Here is a 21,423-nt window from a genome sequence, read left to right as displayed (position 1 = left end):
TTGTGGTAAATTGAAATATATATAGACAAACTTTGAGTATATGTACAAAAATATCTTATAGTAATATAAAATTATAACATAACACTTTTTTTAAAATATATATGGAAGGTCAAAGACCTAGGGCTAGGATAGGAAAAGAAAGTGATTAAGATAAATTTTGAACCTGACTATATTGCTCGGGTATAGGAATTAGATACAACTAAATTTGGACCCTACGATGCACGGATAAATAAGTTAATTATTAAAATTAGCGGATTAAAAACTTATGTTGGGACATATTATTTTATCACTTTATGTGTTAGATTTATATTTGCTTTCTTGAAATTATATATATGTGTGTGCGTGTGAACTATAAGGTTAGTTCAGTAGAGGGAGAAGGGAGGGGAAAAAGATGACGAGTTTGAATTTTTTTAATTGACATTGCTAATAAAATTAACAAACTAGCATTTATATATATATATATATATATATATATAAAGCCTTGCTTAAGAATGTTTTTCTTATTAACTTTTTAACACGAGAATGAAAAATTTGCTCATAATGTATGAGTATATTATATTTTCTAGTTTTGCACAACATCATTTGTTTCCATATCTACATTTAAAAACTTATCTATTAACGACCCATGTTTCAATAATGTAAACACCTACTAAACATAAAATTTTGAATGTACCATTGAGAGAATAAATAAATTGAAGTGAATATATCAAGAAACTTGCTTAGTTTATCTATTCTTATAGTAGAACTTGAAGCTTTGCATAAGCTTAATCGCATGGAAAAACTAAAAAAAATTCAAGTTTTTATTTGTGTATTAAATTTTATTTGAACGAAAAAAATATTTTATAATTGAACTTAAAGAAAAGGAATATGACACATGAGTGAAGATGAAAAAAATATATTTATAATTCAACCGCATCTTGGAGCAGTATCTATGCTCTTTTGTTCATGAGCTACCCTCTCAATACGGGAAAAGTTATTTTCACTAGTTGAATGGTCTTATAATACAATTGTCCATTTAGTTAATGGCCAATCTCCATTTCACATCATTTTTGGCAAGCCTCCTCTATCCATTCCTTATTACTTATTAGGTACTTCACATGTGGAGGTTGTTAATCAACTTTATCTATGTCAAGAGATGCTCATTATGCTTTAAAAAAACATGAAAAACCATGCTATTGTAAAAGATGTGAAGTAGATTATATGGTTGATGAATGGGTTTATGCTGGCTTCTGTCCTTACCACTAGCTTTTAATTCATGGGGCTCCTTATCACAAACTACCAAAAATATACTATGGTCCCTATCAAATTACTTAGAAGGTAGGTGTGGTTGCTTATAGATTTTCCATACATGCATCCAGTAAAATCCACCTAGTTTTTCGTTATGCTCTGCTAAAGCCACACAGAGGTCCTATTCTCATGACAATCACCCTTTTTGTGCAACCTATAACCATCTTGTAAACCAAGTGGGATCATTCCACTTCACCTCCTCATTGATTTGTTCTTATTCAATGGTTGGGTCTATTCCCATATGACTTTAGTTGGCAAAATTGGGAGGACATTTTGTGACGCCTTCTACCTCTCACATATATGTATTAATAATAAAAGGAATAAGAAATCAAAATTAATTAAAAATTTTAAAACACATTTAAATACAAACCTTTCAAAAGGATAAAAGGCTCACATTCACTTTTCTAACATCATAATAAATCTTGTCCAAATAAATAATAAATCATCTCGGCTCAAAACAAGATCGTTAAAGACTTCATGCAATTAATATAGAAATATATATCCCAATGTCACATCCTATCAGAGCATTGTGTTCTCGTGTCCTCTAGCATAAGGTTCTTCATAGTCATTCACCTAGTCATCTGCTCTCACGAACACAAAATTCGAGATCACCATAGGATCTAAACACAAATAACACATGGAAAGTGAGTTATCACATTCCTAACTAATAGAGAGAAACAAGACAACATATAGGTATAAATATCATATAAACAAAATACAACTTACTTAAGCATAGCTCACGTTATTTCACCACTTTGTCGCACAACATCACATCACAACACTACAGGTCTCATTCATTTTCACAATATTCTCGTACTCAATGATCAAGACACAATATTACTAAATCAATCCATATTGATCAATACACAAGTGTTATGCAACAGATACACTAAGACTCAATTATATATGCAACATGGTACCATGTTAATGAAAAATCTCGTCGGGCGCCTAGGAGTACATGACAAGACAAACCACACGCTAGCAAGTCAGTTCACTCTCACTAGGTAAAATCATAGGGAGACCGGTCATGGTCATGTTGTTTTGCAAGAATGCTCCAACCATATGAAATCAACGTAAGCTTAAGGGAGCACTCAAACTGAGTGTATTTACCCCCAAGGCCTACACTCTGAAGAGTCCGTCAGGGTCTCTACCTCCTGATTCAAGTCCAACCAGAAAACATTTTAGTACACAGACTCTATCTATGAACTATACAAAACACATCACTCCTTAATTGTTCTCAAAATAGTTTTATCTTTTTGCGCTTGTGATTAAACTCGTCGGGTCCCCACAATGGTTCCCATCAAAATACTCATCGCGCATTAACTCGTCGCCCTTAAAGGGTCTTGACATTAACTCGTCGCCCTTGAAAGGTCTTATAGTCGTGTGATTGTACAATTCATAGCTCACAACTCAATGCACTAATATATTACGAGTCAATACATACTCAATTTATCACATATATTTGGTCTCAATCACAATGGTATAATTCCAAAATAGCATATTATCACACCTCATGAATCATACATACTTTACCTATGAATTATGCAATACACACAACTACTCAATTGTTTTCAAAATTATTTTAACTCGTCGCGCTTGTGATTAAACTCGTCGGGTCCCCACAGTGGATCCCATCACAATACTCGTCGCCTGATAATGGCTAAATATGAGTTATTTTGATAATAAAAATATATTGAAAATATCTTTAAAAATATTTATTTAGCAGTTATCTTTGGCTTAAATATTAAGATTTGATATTTTTCTTATTTATGACTTGCAGATATGAACAAGAGAGATTAAAAGAGAAAAAGATCAAGAAAATATCTAAAATATTAGGAAGTCTCAGGAAGATATGATTAAAAGCAAAACAAATCCAAAAGATATCAAAAAGGAAGATTTCTAGCATTAGGCCCAAGTCCACTACAACAACTATAAAAAGAAGTCAAGCCAAACAGAAAAATACACTAGAACACTACAGAATCCCCTTTAGGGGAAATCATTTTCTCCCTTTCTTTCTTTCACCCCCTTTCATTGTAAAGCCTTCAATGGCCATGAGTGGTTAAACCCTTAGTTAGGGTCTGACATGCCTAAAAGCCAAAAGATGTATTATACACTTCATATTTATCAATGCAAATAGGTGTTTTCTTTCCTATTATCCTTTCTTACTTTTAATTTCATACATTATTCATCCTTGCATCATCTTTGAGAGTTAGGTGCTCGAGAGAAGGTAATCCTTAATAGAAAACAATGAAGGTTTTGCATGCATATGTTTTAGGAATTAGTCACTTTAGAGAGGATAATTTCTAATAGAACTAAAAGGAAGGGATATCTTGATAAAATCATTGTTAGACATAGAGTGATTGCAGCATGCCCATGCATCAAAGCAAACATCTAGAATTAGAACTTCATGCATTTCATCTATTGAATCTTTACAAAGACATTTGGGAGATAGATAGGTGAGATAAGCTTGTTATCGTGAGACATCATGGGCAAGTATTTTAACAGATGTGGGTAGGAAAAATTCACCAAATTGATAGAGAAAAACCTAAAATCATACATCATAGGCAGATAAGGCAGGCTAGGTCCCAACATTATCACATTCTTGATTTTATTTCTTTTATCTTTTATTTTTATCTTTTATTTTTTATCTTATCTTTTCTTATCTTTATCTTAATCTTTTATTTTTCTTATCTTTTACTTTTATTTTCTTATTTTCTTTATCTTCTATCTTTATGATCTTTTAATTTAAATCTTTTATTTTCATCTTTTAATCTTTATCTTATCTACTATATTTTCTTATCTTTATTTTAAATTCTTTATCTATTGCTTTTAAATTGGGTTTGTATTAATCTAAGTACAAACAAAATCTCTATGGATTCGACACTCGGACTTCCAAGTACTTTACTACTTGTGACAATTTGGTACACTTGCCAACGAGTTAACAAGTTTTTCTTAAAGGATTTTACAATTGTATGATTATACAGTTCATGGCAGACAACTCGATACACATCTCATCTCAATACACATGAATTTCACCATTCATCACAGGTTCAATTTATCACATACTCACAATTTGAATCACCATTTCATAATCTCAACATAACAATTTATACAAAAGGTTTATCACAACATTAGGAGTAAAACCCCTCAAATAATTTCATACGATTATATCAAAATCAATTAATCAAAGTCATGGGTTAAAACACAAAAACATCAAGAACACTCAAGTTTATCAATCAATTCTCATCAGAACATCAATTGGTATGTAAAACACAACAATATTGTATTTATAATCTAAAGGAAAAATTATAATTCAATAAACATCCCAAAATAAACCCCAATTTAATCCTCTAAGAATCCCTACACATGTTCATTCTAACCCCAATTGCGATAAACTCATCCCTTACCTCTAAGCGGGCTCACGTGTGTATTCTGACAATGATAGCGACATCTCTAGCAATTTCTTGTGATTCCTCAAGTTTTTAAGAGAAGGAAAAGGGATTGAAGACTTCATTCCACTATCTACGTGCGATGATTATTTCTCCCTCCATAGACATTATTTTCAAATCCCAATGGTGACAATGTGAAGAAATGAATCGCGAACCACATATCAAAATTTCACGATAATCCAACTGTTAACGAATTCGGGATCGTAGTTTTACGGAGACAGTTTTGGGTTTCTGCGGGAAAAGAAAAAGTTACAGTGCAAAGGGTATTTCTCCCAGCTTTGAGATGTTTTCGTAATTCTCAATGATGAGAATGTTCTGAATTGAGCTCCTAACCCGGTGCTCGAATTTCACAATGATCCAACGGTGAATGAGTCTGAGATCGTCATTTTTCTGAGACAGGTTTGGTGATATGCAGGAAAAGAGAGGGTTTTGGGAGGAAGAGAAGGGAAAACGAAATTAAGAGTAAGAGGAGGGTTAGAAGCTATTGTTAGTCTTAAAAATGATCTAACATGTCTCTATTTATAGTTAGGGTACTCACAACCTATTATTTACTCTATTTATTTATTTTTATTATTTTATAAAAAGGAACTCTACTTTATTTCCTATCAAATAAATAAATCAAATATATTTTTTTCTTCAAACCATTATTTTAATACAACTATTTCTCTTTATTTATTTAATTATATAAACCTCACCATTTTCTGAAACTTTATTTTTTTTACTAAAAAGTCTTTTTAATTTATTTACGAAAAATGGAATGTTACACATTTCTTCTACTTTTCACTTTAAGGATAAAGTGTTTTTCGCAAATAAGGGTAGTGATAGCAAGACAATTAAAATTAGGCCAGAAGATATCATTGAGATGTATCCAATCAACAAGGAATCAAGGTTTATAGGCCTAAGAGGACTATCTCCAAGTCAATACGTTGCAGGGACTAATTTGAAAGAATGATTAGCTTATTACAATATAAGATTTTCAATTTGTTATCTTAGATTTGCTAGTTGTTGTTTTTTATTGCAATTTTGTTATTCAGTTCCTACATTTGTGACATCTAATAGTTGTATTGTGATACATTTTATATAAACCTAGAGAATGAATGAATGAAATAGGCAAGAGTTTTAGAAAATTTATTTGTCATTTGGAGTTCCTTGTCCTCAAATTCAAGGAATTTTGTGTCTTCATATCATATAAGTACATGAAAAGTTTTCTAATCACCCATGCTAATAGACATTATTGAGTTATAAGCAAATCATGTCCCTCAATGGGTTTGAATTGATGCAAATAAATATACTAAGTTTAAAAGTTTGCGTCTGAAATGCCCATAGACATAAAGTATTGCATTTGTGTCTAATGTGTCAATCGATAATAGATAGACACTAAAATTTGTAAGCATTTAAGACCTAGTTAATGTTTTGTGTGTTTGATCCTCTAGAGAATGTTTTTTTATTCTTCATAGGATTCATCGAAGAGAAAAGAAAGAGAAAAACCAAAGAATAAATCTACCTACTACATAAAAAGTGAAGTGACACAAATATCACAAGAAAGGAGAGTTGAATTGGGGTTTTAAAAAAAATGTTTCCTTTCAAAACAAAAGGTTTTTTATATTAGTTCAGAATGAATTAGTGCAGAATGAAGAACATTTTTTATCTTCAAATAGATATGCAAGTTGCTCAAAATAAAAATGCAATCAATTATGAAAAATATTATTTTACAGTTCAAAGCTTTTGTTTCAGAGAAAGTTATTTACTTAAACCCTTTTTGATAAATGACTAGTTTAGTTTAGGTTTTGGTTAGAAAAGATTATCAAGTTTTGTGTTTGAACAAAGACAGAAATTAGGTATGTGGAAGGCAAGGTGAAAAGAGAGGGAAGAAGAGTGTATAAATTTTTATACTGGTTCACCCCAACCTTGGACTATGCCCAATCCTCACCCTTCAAGATGAGACTTCACTAACACAATCAATCACAATTATACCAACAACCACATGATTTTAACACCTTGCTAGCTCCCCAGCTGGACTTCAATCCTAGCCTTAACTAGACTAGCAACACCATTGGATTTCTGCTTTGCCAGCCATTGCTAACTTAATACAAAAAAGAAGGTATGTGTTTTACTACACAGAATACAAATTTTCACCTCGAAAGAGGGATTCCACTCGTGAATTGAATCACTCACTTTTATCTAAAGAATATTATAGATTTGTAAGCACAATATAGAAATTAGTCACTCTCACATAGAGGGTTGAAGCAAAAATGCAGATTTCTCACTCATAGATTTTGCTCTAAATGTTGTTGTTTTAGAATGCTTCAACATGTTCTTCAAAAATGCCTCAAGCTCCCAAGAAAACCATTGAGGTGGGCTCCAGTCAACTAACAAACTTCTAGAACAAGTACACTTTACAACTATCTTAAGGTGACAACATGCATAACAATACTAGGGTTCCCATTCTAAGGAACCTTTCTGATGGGCATTCCGAAGAACCATCAGAATAGTCATTCCAATGTATGTTGGGAATGAGTCCATACTTGATGAGTCCAATTGATGAAGTTTATACTGATATCCTAATTAGAAGTAGTATTACTTTATTGCTCTTAAGACTTCTTGACAACTTCAAGTATTCTGAAGTTGATTACTTCAGAGAGACTTAGTATAAGTTCATTTACTAGTGTGTTAGTGTCTGTCCAAGGTTAGACTGAGTGACATTCTCCAGTCTTTCATTCTAATTTTTCTCAACAATGCTTTTCATAGACAACTTTCAACCTTAAACAAAATTGCATCTTCCTTATGCAATTAGCTCTCACTTTTTGATTTGCCCTCAATATATGTGGTAGCGTATGGAAAGTGAAGTGCTTTATCAAATTTTGTCTTTTGATCTCTGTATGTGTGGCATCATATGGAAGAACTAATGTTGTCCTTTTATTGGGCTCATTGTGCTCTACAAGTTATTGTTGTTAAGTTTCTTGAATTTATCTTCAAATTATGGAAATGAAAAATTTCTTGGATTGGTCTCTAATTTAATTAAAACTTCTATAACTTTCACCTTCATGATTAAGCTTTGAAAACCCTTTTTTCTTATTTTAGATCTCGCTCTTATAAATGAGCCTTCCATCCATTGCAAAGATTCTTTGAAATTTTTGGACCTTGGTATATTCATATCAGGCTTGGTAAGAAACAATACTTGGGATTTTAGTTTGGAGAAACTAGTATAAAAACTACTTAGGTGAAGCTAGAAGCAGCTTATAAATCTAAACTTTTATATTTTTGAAAGATAATAGAAACTTAGTGGGTTATCAAGTAACAAAACCGTTGGTGAGAATCCAATGCCTCAAAAACCTAAGGGTTCCTCCTTAAGGTTTGTCTATAAAGGGTGACTTAAGGCCTAAGATCAGGTCGAAGGTGTAACACCCTGATATATATATATATATATATATATATATATATATATATATATAGTAATTATGTTTGATGTTTGATTTAAATTGCTATGTTATTTTATCTATAATTATTTTCAAAGAGATGAGTTTAGCTATTAAAAGGGTGTTAGTAGTTAAAACGTTAGCTTCTCCAAGAAGCCTCTTGAGAAAGCTTCTCAAAGAAGCCACGAGGAAGCCTCTTAAGGAAGCCTCTTAATTAAAGCTTCATTAATCGTTGGATCTTCTCGAAATTTGGTCTGGAGCTTCACAGAACAACTGTCCACAAATTTATCGTTGGGATCTTTGAGAAGACATATGGAGTGTGTGCGACGTTTCTTTTCCCGAGAGCATTAATCACTTGTGCATTTTGAGCCTTGTAGACCGTGTAGCTTTGGAAAAACGCCATTTCTTCTCTTCCTCCTTCCTAAAACCATTTCCAATGTCCCAAGCTTTTTCTCCATCACCCACAGCCACCGTTAGCCACTACGAACCGCCATTGTCCTCCATTGAAACTCCACAACAAGAGGAACCCGTCGATCAGAGTGGAACCGTTTAACTTGGCTCGCGGCTTCGGTAGAGAACAAAGCCCTAATCTGACTTTTTGTTTTTCCTTGAGGTAACCATGACTCTATTTTTTTCCTTTTTAGTTTCAGCTTACCTTTGCATCATTCCTGAGTTTGGAAACCGCCATTGCATGTTTTACGCTTCCTTTGAAAAACCCTAGAGCAAAGAGACTTTGTAAAAGTTATCCTTTTCTGAAATGGGTGCTATTTTTGTGACCTACACTAAACCCCAGTCACATTGGCGTGATCGGAATTTCAAAATGATGTCCTTTGTAAAGCCCGAAATGCTCTCAACACTTTCATGTAGTGACGTGGGTGTTTAACCCAGAGCATTGTTGTTAGCTTTGTTTTTGAAATCCATATTAAGTCTCCTTCGTTTTGGTATGGTAGAGGCTTGCGTGGAACCGTCGAGCGAGAAAGAAAAAGAAATCTCCAAGCAACGTGATGAGGAACCCGCGGGTAGCTCACAATAGGTAAGGGGAGTTTATTATAAAATTTACCGTTTTAACGCTATAGTTAGGGTCAGGGAACCTAGCTATGAGAATAACTGCCTGTCCCTGTTGCATGCTGATTTTTCCTTATAGAAAATGATGTTTTTAACTAATGGGATGCGATATAATTGTCCTTAATGTGCATGCGTGTTTTCCAAGAAAAAAAATAATGTTTTTACCTAATGGGATATGATATAATTGTTATTGATATGCATGCTGGTTTTCTAGAAAAAAACTATGTTTTGACGAATGGGATGCGATATATATATTTATTGTGATGAATGATGTTGTTGTCCTGATTTGATTTGCGTTGTTTGAAGACCTGGGAAGTGTGAATCTCAGGCATGAAAGAAATACGTATATGCGGAATGCGAATATGTATATATTGTTGATGTTGCCATTGATGAATTTAATTGATATGTAGTTATGTTGATCATTATGATGATATTGATTTGAGATGACGTTATTATTAAAGACCATGTCAACATGAATTGATGTTATTGTTGATGGTTATGTGAATATGAAATGAGGTTGTTGTTGTTGTGGATAACGTCATTGAGACGGGATGATGTCTATGATGAGAATGATATGAAAAGGGAATATTGATTGATGTTGGAAATGCATTGGCATGTGCATGTTCTGTATGTTCATGGGGGGTGTTTTGACCTAGTCAGACGACTCATTCGTGGGGGACTAGAGTGGTTAAAGAATCTAAGCATTCGCTGCGGGGATGCTTAGGCGCTTTAATTTGTTCATGGTCATTGCACTTGATGGTGCCCATGTTCGATACGTTGGATGTTGTGTATGTTCGTGGGGGGTAAGTGCACTGACCTTGTTGGATGGCCCATTCGTGGGGGACAAGCGTGATTAAAGAATCTAAGCATTTCTGAAGGGATGCTTAGGCACTTTAATTAGTCCATGGTCTTTGGCACTACTTTTGGCCACGTTCATACGTCGTATGTAGTGTATGTTCATGGGGGGTAAATGCACTGACCTTGTCGGATGGCCCATTCATAGGGATAAGCGTGGTTAAAGAATCTAATTTTTTGTGGGGGAATGCTTAGGCGCTTTAATTGGCCCATGGTCTTTGGCACTGCTTTTGGCCATGTTCATAGCTCATACGACACAGGAAATAGAATAACTATGACAAAGTGTACTTTGTACTAAGGGGGCGTGTCACCTGGTAGGGAACTCCTTTGGGCCCCAGGCTGATCACCTATGGGGGGGCAGTTACATGCACAACCGGGTGGTCTCGACGAACTCTGCATGGTTTCCCTAAGTGAGGTGTCGTGTGAACACGCTTAGGCTATTTCCTAGGATTTGGTTGTTGGTACGTACCACATTGCATCTGAGTGTTGAGTCAAGTGCATGCATCATTCTATGCAGTCTTGATTGGATCCATGGATGGATGATGAGTAATTGTTGAATATGGATGATGACTAATTGTTGAATGAGGATGATGAATAATTGTTGGATGTGAGTGTTGAATAATGAATGTTGTGTAAGCTCATGATGTTTGCCTATGCTTCTTGCTAATTGTGGTTATTTGGTTTTGGTGTTGGTTCTTTTTATGATGAACTCACCCTTGCAATTTTGTATCGTGTGATTGATACTTGTGATGATCGCGAATATTGTTCATGGGAACAGAATGACAGCAACAAGGTGCAGAGAGTAAGATTCTGGTGAGGAGCCGCCGAGCCGACGTGATGATGTTGGCATTATTTTGGGAGAGAGTTGTGTTTTGTAATCAACTCCTCCATAGTTGGTTTTCAAGTTTTATTTTGTTGAGTTAAAGATGTAAAACTTGGATTTTAATTATATTTATGAACAGATTTAATATCCGTTATGTGTATGACGTGTACTAAGCTCTTGTTCCTATATACATATATATATATTCACCTAAGTAAATGTGTATGGTTTAGCGAATGCATGTTGGGACAAAATTACTTCTATTTTAATAAACAAATTAAAGAAGTTTATTTTTATAAAAATTGAAATTTATCACATGTTAGAGTGTTGATATCGTAGCGACGAGGCAGGTTGTTACAAAAGGCATAGCCAATGAACAACATGTGAATATTCATATACAGGGATGAAAATTGGTCAAGTGGCTCATCAGGGACCTACAACCTAGCACGCCAAAGGCATGCCCTAGCTGGCTTGTTTGTTAAATAGGTTAGGTAAGGCTTTTTAAAAAGTTTTTTTCAATTAAAAAGTCATGCTTTAGGCTTTAAAATGCCTAATAAGCTAACATGTTTATATAATAATAATATTAATTTTTATATTTACTATGTATTAATTATTAATATTAATAATAAGTTTTATAATAAAAATAGTATAATTTTAAAATAGAAAAACATGAACTTATTTAAGGTACTTTCTATGTACACCTTCAATATTTGGTAGGTACACTTTCATTTTCCCCTTTTATATTTTAATTGCCCATTATTCTCTTTTTTCTTGAAGAGATATGTCCCTTGTAAACCTTTTTTCTTTTTTAGATGTGTCTTTACAAAATAATATGTTTAAGGTATGCCTTATCTTGAAGCATACCTTGAAACGCATTACCATGTGAAGGAAAATGGGCAATGTTACATGTAACATATACATTATTGTATAATGAATGTGGGGTACAAAATTAGGATTTAAAGAACAATAAAGATATGATAAAAAAAATTAGATTGGGTTTAAAGATTACTAATGATAGGATGAAAATAAGATTACAACCATGAAGATGTAAGATAAACTTTCATTTTCTAATATTGGAAATATCTTTCTAGAGTAACATATATCTATTCCAAAAATGTATTCCATAAAGGAAAAATGATTTTCAAGGGGTGTATCTCTTTAACAAAAAAGGATACAATGGACAATTAAAATATAAAAATGGGAAATAGTGTTGTACTTAGCAAAGATGTAACTGTAAATAGTAGGTGCCCTAATTTAATGAATATGTTTGTAACTCATAGCCTCGAGCTTGTGAGAACAAAAAACACATGAAAGGTCGCTTTTGATGCAAATTTTCAAGCATATCAGTTTCAAACCCAAAAAGGCAAAATGCACCTCCACACTTCATCCCTGCCAAAATGTACCTCTGCAAAGCTAAGGCAAAATGCACTTCCGCACCTCTATAATGAAAATGCATCGGAAAATGAACTTTTAGACCTCCATAAGTAAAAACACATATTTGCACCTTAAAGGCAAAACACAAAAGCTCATGTAGGACACTACCGACAAAATGCAAATGCAACTCTACATTTGTTGTTGCACACCTACTCCAACTTGTTTATAGACCTTTTAATGAAACAGACCACATAATCAAGCTTTCAGTTCAAGCCGAACTTTTTAATAGGTCAAACTAAGGCTTAAAAAAGGACATGTATCAGGTAAATAGACCAAACTTAGGCTTAATAATTATGATGTAGGTCAGACTCAGGTCCACAAAAGTTTGTTATGCCCTGCTTATACCCTTATTCATGTATTACCCTTTGTGGGTCCCATGGGACCGAGATCAATAAAATAAGTAATTAAAAAGAAAGAATTTAAAAAAAATTAAAAAATAAATATCATGTAACAATCAAAGTAGAAAACTTTAAAATTATATTTAGAGCAAATTATGTTTTTCGTTCTTTAACTTTTTCAAATTTCTAGTTTTTGTCCTTGCACTTTTTGGAGATTGATCTTAGTTCTTTAAATTTTATTTCACCAATGATTTTAGACATTAAGTGATGATGTGATGCTTATTTTATCATTATTTTCTTTTATTACATTTTATGATGGCTATAAACCATAAAAAATTGCTTGCCTAGGAAAAAAAACAATTTTCTCATCTTCTAAAATCAAAACCAAAGATCAACATTCATCCCATTACTCCACCCACCACCTTCATAGGATTGAGAATGAACTATACCAACTCAAAAATAGTTTGAAACCCAATTCAATAATCAACACGTTGAATTTGGTTCATGAGCCAAATGAGTTGAACTTGAGTTGTGTATAGTTTGACTCATTTGGTTCATGAATTGACTTGATACACACACACATACATATATAATTTATTGGGTTTTCTATTATTTTATATATCCAAGATGAGATTGTTTTTATTTATCCAAACTTTGATTGTAAATATGTTTTTTTGTCTTGTCTTGTGACACTACAAAACTAATAGAATAAGTTTAGTTTTGTCTTTTTAGAAAAATTAAACAATCATTTTATCTAAAATCTACTAATAAAATGAAATGTTAAAATGTATGTTTTTTTTTAAAAAATATTAATGTGATTTGAGCTAACAAGTTGAACTGAGCTATTTGTGAGCTTGAATTGAGTCGAGTTTAAGTTGGTCAAGCTCGAGTTGAGCTAAATATTAATGAGTCAAGGCGAGTTGAATTAAACTTAGCTTAGGTCGATTCATTTCCAGCCCTACCTCTTCACCATGAACCTTGCTTGTGACAGTTCCTGACATATTTGATTCATTCATGAACAAAAAAAAACCCTACAACAACCATCATCAAACACATGGTCCACAAAATCAACACACCCCATATGGCTCGAATGATTTGTTATGAGGAAAGATCGATGCTGGTTCACACTAGGTGTTGATCAACAATCGCACATGTATGCCAATGACATTGCAAAGAGATCAAACACATACATCCTTAGCATTGTAACAAAGGATCTGGTGTGGGGTGTTTAGGTTGGGACGTTCCCCTATGGTAATGGGTGTTGATGGCACGCTCGCTCACAGAGGGGCCTTGTTGTGGTGGTGGCATGTGCGAGCAGTGGTTTAGGGGGAAAGGTCACACGCAATTATCGAGGTGGTGGTGTCGGACATCACATATCATGGGTGTTCTTAGTCTCGATCATCGCAAATCAAGTTTGGTTGGCATTGTAGATCTAAAACCATATATGGTTTAACATCACAAATTTAGAGTTGAGATCAAAATCAAAGGTAGATATTGCATTTCTTCAAAACCCCAATTCGAAACAATGTCGTAAATGGAGGATTTGTCGACGATGATGGTGGTGACAGTGGACGTAGAAAGTGGAGCGTTGTCATTGTGTGAGACCACAAAAAACAACATCATGCTACTAAGATGCCATTGAAAGAAAAGAGAGGTTTGGTTAGAGGTTAGGCCAAGCAAAGCTAGAGTGTGTTGAATCATAGGTTTTTTTTTGTGATTGTTGCGATGCCTAACCTTGTTGGATCTTGTTTTGGGATTTGGTTGTGATTTTAGATTTTGAATTTGAAAGTTGTTGATGATGGTAACTTGTTGATGCTTTTGTTATGGACTTCTTCAATGTTGAACGAGTTAATTTTTTCAAATTCTTGCAATATGTGACATCTAAAAATTGCCAAATTATTAATCCTTCAAAAACATTATATTGGTGCTATTTCTCACAATTTTTAGCCTCCAGAAAACATCATCACTTAACAATGAAAAGAACTAAAACATGGATGAAATAAAATTTGTAGGACAAAGATCAATCTCCAAAAAGTGCATGGACGAAAACCAAAATTTAAAAAAGTTAAAGGACGAAAAATATAATTTGCTCTTATATTTAAATAATTTTTTTACCAAATTATATCTGCACTTCCTATGTTTTTCAACATATAAATAACATCACTCTTATTTTTATTCCTATACTAACCCCTTTATGTTTGGACATAGTGATATATCTTATATATTACACCAATATCCCTTAACGTTTAAAAATATCCTTTATATATTACATTGACACCTGGTTACTATAAACATTAAATAAAGAAGAATGTTAATGTAATTTTCTCAATAGTTTTTAAGTGCATAATAATGGCAATATATTTAATGAAAAGCATTAATATTTCCATGTTGTATTTGAATATCTAAACCTTTTTTTAAGTATAAATATGTAAACCTTAATCAACCTAATTTATGTGATCTATTTATAATTAATTAATTCTAGTCAAAGTGTATTTGAAATAATTTTTTGTTAGTTCATTAATGATCGAAAACACACTGATTAATAATGGTTGGCACAAGTGGTAGTGATTTACATTTTTTAACTAAGTTGTCTAGGGTTCAAATCCTGGTTTTGGGAATGAAATAAACCATGTTGGATGAAAAATACTCATCTTGTGTGAACTTACTCTTTCAACAAAATATTAATCATTAATTCTAACAATTGATACTTCGTAAAACTGCTAGGAGGTATAGTTGCAATCAAATGGCTCACAATCTATATTTATATATAATTAAATATAAAAACCATCCAACCATATTTTTTCAATTGGCACGTGTTACTTTTTTTTATTAGGTAAGAAAATAAGAACATACTGCAGCCTAAGATAAGTGATGCCTAAAGCATCCGCCAACAAAAGAGATATATGATCTGATTAGCTAAAGTTCCGTTTCACTAAAGGTGTTGAAGAAGAAGACCATTTCTTAGCAAACATGTCCATGAAGCAGTTGCTTCATATAAAGTGTGTTTGAAAGTGACATTCCAATCTTAAACTTTAAGCTCCTTGATCTTATTTACAACAACACATAAGGATGAAATTTAATATTTCCCTTCTCAATAAGATTCAAGGCAAACATTGAATATGATTCACAAAAAACCCAACGAAAACCTTCATCCCAAACCGACTTAAGACCTTGAAGGATAGCAGCTAGTTTAGCATATAAATTATATGCATTGCCACATGATTTTTTATGGATTATTGAGCTTGCAAAGCAGATTGACTCATGCCTAGTCGAGAATAAAAAGTAAATATGTGATTGTTAGAGTAATAACCTATTTAAAATTGCATGAGATGGACTTAATTTTTCAAGTGGAAATGATTCCAAATCAAGTTCTATGTAAAGTAAGCATATATGTCCTAAAGTTTGATATAATTAGTTTAGATTGATAAACATGATTGAATGGGTGATTAAATTAATTTTAGTTATCTCTCTTAAAAAATTATTTTTAGTTATAAAATTCATATTAAAACATATAATATGATGATAGGAAATATTTTTATTATAACTTTTTCTTCTCAATTGTTTTTACAATTTGTGAAACACACATATATGTGACATGGATAAAGATGAATTTTGTTTGTACATAAAAAATATGTTTAAAAGATGTTAAAAGTTAAGCTTCTTCTTCCACATTGAACATGTTAAAATATATTTAAAATTTAAATTTAATTCATATTGAATCTAAATTTTAAATCTTGATGATTGAAAACATATTTTATTTTAAATAAATTAAATTATAATTTTATTATAATTTTATTAACTTATTTCAAATTTAGTTTTTAAAATTTTATTTTTAAATCACTATACCAATAAAAATTTATGCATTTTAATTTAAATAATTTCCTTCTTAATTTAGAAATTAGGCTTAAAATATGTTTTTAGTCCCTCAATTTGTAATAATTATTTTTTTAGTCCCTAAAAAAGCTACATATATTATTCATTTACATAGTAGAAAAATTGGTTTTAGTGTCACACAGTCAATTCCTTTAACCTTCTCCCTTACATGACATACAAAGGACATGTCATCCACTGTCACCTTTATTTAATGAATCCATGTGTATTATTGGATATGTAAGTTTCCATTCTTATTTTTTTAATAAAATCCCTAACATCAATGGAAAAAGGGGCTAGTGGTGGGTTTGTTTCTTCTTAGCTTTGAAATTGGTGGGGTAAGTGAGGAAGTGCGAAAATCATCTTCTCCATTTGTTGAGTTGTGTTCATGTAGGTAGTGGTTGAGGCATAGCGTCTTCATCTCGTGGTGGTCACTGATGTGATATATCAAGGTCTTCTACAATAATGGTATCCTTTTCCTCTTAAAGAAAATGGAAGAAGTGTTTGTGTGGACATAGAGCTTTCGTGAATACTTCCAATAACAAAGATGATGGTGGAAGGAGTTTTTGGAGATGCCCCAATTGGAATGTATGGTTTTGGTATTTTTATTGACATGCGTGAGCTCTTTTTTGTTTTGGTAAAGTAAGATTAAATTGTGTATGCCTTTGTTGTCCTTTTGTTTTTTAGAATCCAAATTCCTACAATTTTTGTACGTGCATAAGCAAAGACTCTCCTACCAATGAAACAAAAATTGTTTTGCTTTTCTCTGTTCTTATTTTTTTGCTTTCTCTTAGCTTTTTGCTTGTCTACTTGAACCACTAAAAGGTCCAAGACATGGTATTGTGTTATATTTTTTTTTTTGTCTTTTGCCTCTCTCCCTAAGTTTCATATAGGTAACGGGACTAAAGGAGTACTATATGAAGCATCATGGTGGGAATTCGTGAGGGCTTTGCTCAAACAATTCCAGCCAGATTTGATCCACATATCTTGAACACAACCTAAGCAATTCTATCATGAGCGTAATAATTTATGTTTGTCACTATATTGAAGAAAGTTGGGATGTGACCATGTAGAGTTGGGAAAGACCTTTTTTTTGTTGTTTAGGGGGAAAGTATTTAGTGTTGTTGATGTACTGAAGTTGATTTGTCCAAGTATAAATTGATATTACAATTATGTAACTTGGTTTTATGTTTTCAGTTTGTTTGGTTCCTTCTCACAAAACTAGGGGATTGGTGTGTTGTAACCTTGTAGGAGAAGATTACTTTTTAGTTTCTTTTGGTTCCTTCTCACAAAACAAGAAGAAGCAGGTTGTATATTATGGTACTTATTTTAGTGACTTCAACTAGCAGTATCTTTTTAGCAGCAAATCCAAACCAAATTGGTTCATGAGAAACAAAAGAATTGCAGGGACTAGCCATATAAAGGTGATATATACAAGATTATGTTGCATATAGGAAGATACTAGAAAATTAGATTTGACAATAGCCAAAATTGAAACTCATACATACCAAACTGTACATTAAGAATGAAATCATAAAATTAGATTTAAAGTATCATTTTTAGCAATAAATCCAAATCAAACTAGTTTGTGCGAAGCATAAACCTACTAGCTATAGAAATTGCTATCCATGACCTTACTTTTTTTTATTGTAATATAACAACATCACTTAAATAAAGTGGCCATCAAAAATCATAAATTGACATAACCACACTAAACATTATCCCAATGACGATAAAAAAATAATTCATTGAACATGTCCAACAAATTAAAAAAATTCTAAAAAGTGGCTCAACAACTTCATTGTTGTAAAAAAAAAAAAAAAACTAATTCTAATTTGGCCTTCTTCAATTGTGGCTGTTTGGAGTGCTAAAAAATGGTTGACTAGCATCATGTGTTTCTTTGCCTTTGTTTGTTGCATTAACTTCCAGGTTTCCAATAGATGTAGCCTCACTATTAACAAATGCAACTCTTGTATGAACTGCTACACCTGGTTGGTTTGTTTTAGGAGGTTGATTTGATAAGCTGACAATCTCATTAACAATAGCATGAATAGGAGGTGACAATGTACATTTGCTTATTGTGTGTCCAACTTGGTGGCATCTACTACACTTGAATTTTGTATTTGTCCTTCTAAATTTGGTGGCATCATAAACATCTTCATCTGGCTCTATTCTTTTAACCTTTTTAGGTCTTCTAGGTCCTTTTTTATAATCAGGTGACAAAATGTTATCAGCTTGAACCTTTGGTCATCTCTTAGGACCATTTGTTAAGGGATGATTGTGTGGTCATAACTCTTGATGCGTGTATCTCTATGATAATACCTATGAACATAATCCTCAGGCTCATGAAATTGATATCTAATAGCAAAAACAACGTGTATGCAAGGTATACCATTCAACTTCCAAAAGTTACATGAGCATGACCACTTACCAACATCTACAATAAACTTTTCCCTCATCATTGTATGTGTTACCTCAAACAGAGTTTCACCATACCATTTACTATACCAATTTGCATTTTTGTCAGCCTCCCAATCCAACCCTATTTTAGGTTTTGGCATTATATTGTGTTCATAATTGAAGACCTTCTCCTTTTATGCAATAAATCTTTCCATTATGTATGTCCTTATCCACTCTAACATTGTCAAAATTGGTTTATCCCTTGCTATGAGTATTATGCTATTGAATGCTTTTGAAAGATTGTTCATCAACACATCACATCTAGGATAGAACTTGAATGCATACTTGCACCATGTCAAAACTAGTAGCTTAGGGTCTGTCAACCACTTATGAGCATCATTGTTAATTTACTTTATTTGTTGCATCTTTTCTTTCCAAGCCTTAACATATGTAGCCTTGGCGGCTCCCATCATCAAGTCTTGTAACAATGTTCCTCCACCAAATTTCTTTTTGAAGTTTGCATATAGGTGTCATGAGAAAAACCGTGTTCCACCCCATTCAATAATTCCTCAAATACTTATATCAAACCCTGCCAAGAATAGTTAAACCAATATTAGTAATTGTATACTAGGTTGTTAAACATTTTAAAGTATAACAAAGTCAAATTGTATATTTTTGTTGGTTTGAGATAAATAAACATTTGTTGGTTTCCATACCCCCAATGTCTTCAAGCAAAAGAGTCAAAAACCATCTCCAAGTCTCCTTACACTTAGTCTCCACAACAACAACAACTATATGGAAATATTGATCATTCCCATCTCTCTTAATAACAACCAATAATTGACCCTCCATATTTTGTCTTAATGTGGCAACCATCTAAACCTATAAAGGGTCTACATCCAACAACAAAACCTTTTTTACATCCATCCAAGCAAAGGTAGAACGATCCAAATCTTGGTTGAAGGGCAAGTGAAGGCCTTTCTAATTGCAACTTGCATGTATTTCCTCTGTATCTCTTAGTTAACTCAACATCATACCTCCATAATAGGGTGTACTGTTTGGTGGCATCTCCTTCAATTAAATCCATTATCAATCTCCTTACAATGTTTCTTGACTTGGTAATACCTACTGCATAATTTTTTCGAATGTATTCAATAATTTTAGCAACCATGGGCATGTTGGTATGAGTGAAATGATCCATTATAATTTTACCAATCCACTTAGAACTTGCATTTTTGCTATCAAAGACTTGATTGCAAATGTTTGTTCTTTAATAGCATCTTTGAAATCTTGAAGACTTGGAAATTCAACTCCAACACAAAAGTTGAAGTCCTTACTCATTTTCTCCTATCTAAATGTCACACAATTTTGCTTTCCATTTGAATGTTCTTCTTCATCATCATCAATGTTGCTAAACAATTCCTTATTATTGTAACCCTCATCAATGCCATGCATTTGATTTTCAACAGTTGGTATGAAGTCAAAATCAATCCCAAATGACTTATCATCAACACCACATGATTCTTCCTCATTATCACTAGATGACTCATATTCAAAGTTATGAAAATCAACATTTTCAACATTGCCTCCCATCTTTTATGTTTCATTAAAGTGTACACCAGTGTGTTGACTACCTCCCGCATCATCCATATGGTTAGTGTCTTCTCCAACGTTTATAGTAACAATTGGTTTCTTCACATTACTTACATTACCCGTTTCTCCATTAGATTGAGTTTCTGCACCACCAAAGGGTTCATAATGTACATCATGCACATTAGATTGACTCCCTAAACCACCAAAAAGGACCTCTTATTGAACGTTGTCTCCAACACCACTAACAACTTCCTTATCTTGAATATCCCCAACAGCACCAACAGGTTGTTCTCCGTTGTCAACAAGTATTCCCACTTTACACTAATTATTAATAGCATAATTTTCCAACTCTATAGCATCAATATTCGAGTCAAATGATTTCAAGTACACTTCAAAATCACTATCCTTTAGTAGCTTTACATGACTATCATAACACAGATCCTTGAGTAGATCCATAACTTTAACATAAGACCATTTATCAATGTCTTGCCCATAACAAACATGATTTTTTTTACCACCGCTATAATGCAATGATGGTACAAATTTCAGTTATCCCTTGTGATGTAATATCATTTTGAATGATCCTGCATTACATAACTAGAAACTTGCAATTAATGTTACTCCTAATTGTAATGATCAATATCAATAATTCAAAACACAGGAATATCATTCCAAATTTACAATTGACACAACAACACTTATTCAAACCAATACAAAATTGGTAACCTGAAATTATTGACAAATCAATGAAACTCTTTAATTTTGAATTACTCACCCCAAATTATTTGCAAATGAACAAAACCCAAATTCCCAAATTTCCCAAACCCTAAATTTCAAAAACCTTATCCTTAAATTCCTAAATGCATACCTACAATAACCTAGTTACAATGTCTTCA

Source organism: Glycine soja, chromosome 7, assembly GCF_004193775.1.
Source record: "Glycine soja cultivar W05 chromosome 7, ASM419377v2, whole genome shotgun sequence".
In the NCBI taxonomy this organism is placed as follows: domain Eukaryota; kingdom Viridiplantae; phylum Streptophyta; class Magnoliopsida; order Fabales; family Fabaceae; genus Glycine; species Glycine soja.
This window is presented reverse-complemented; position numbering follows the sequence as displayed.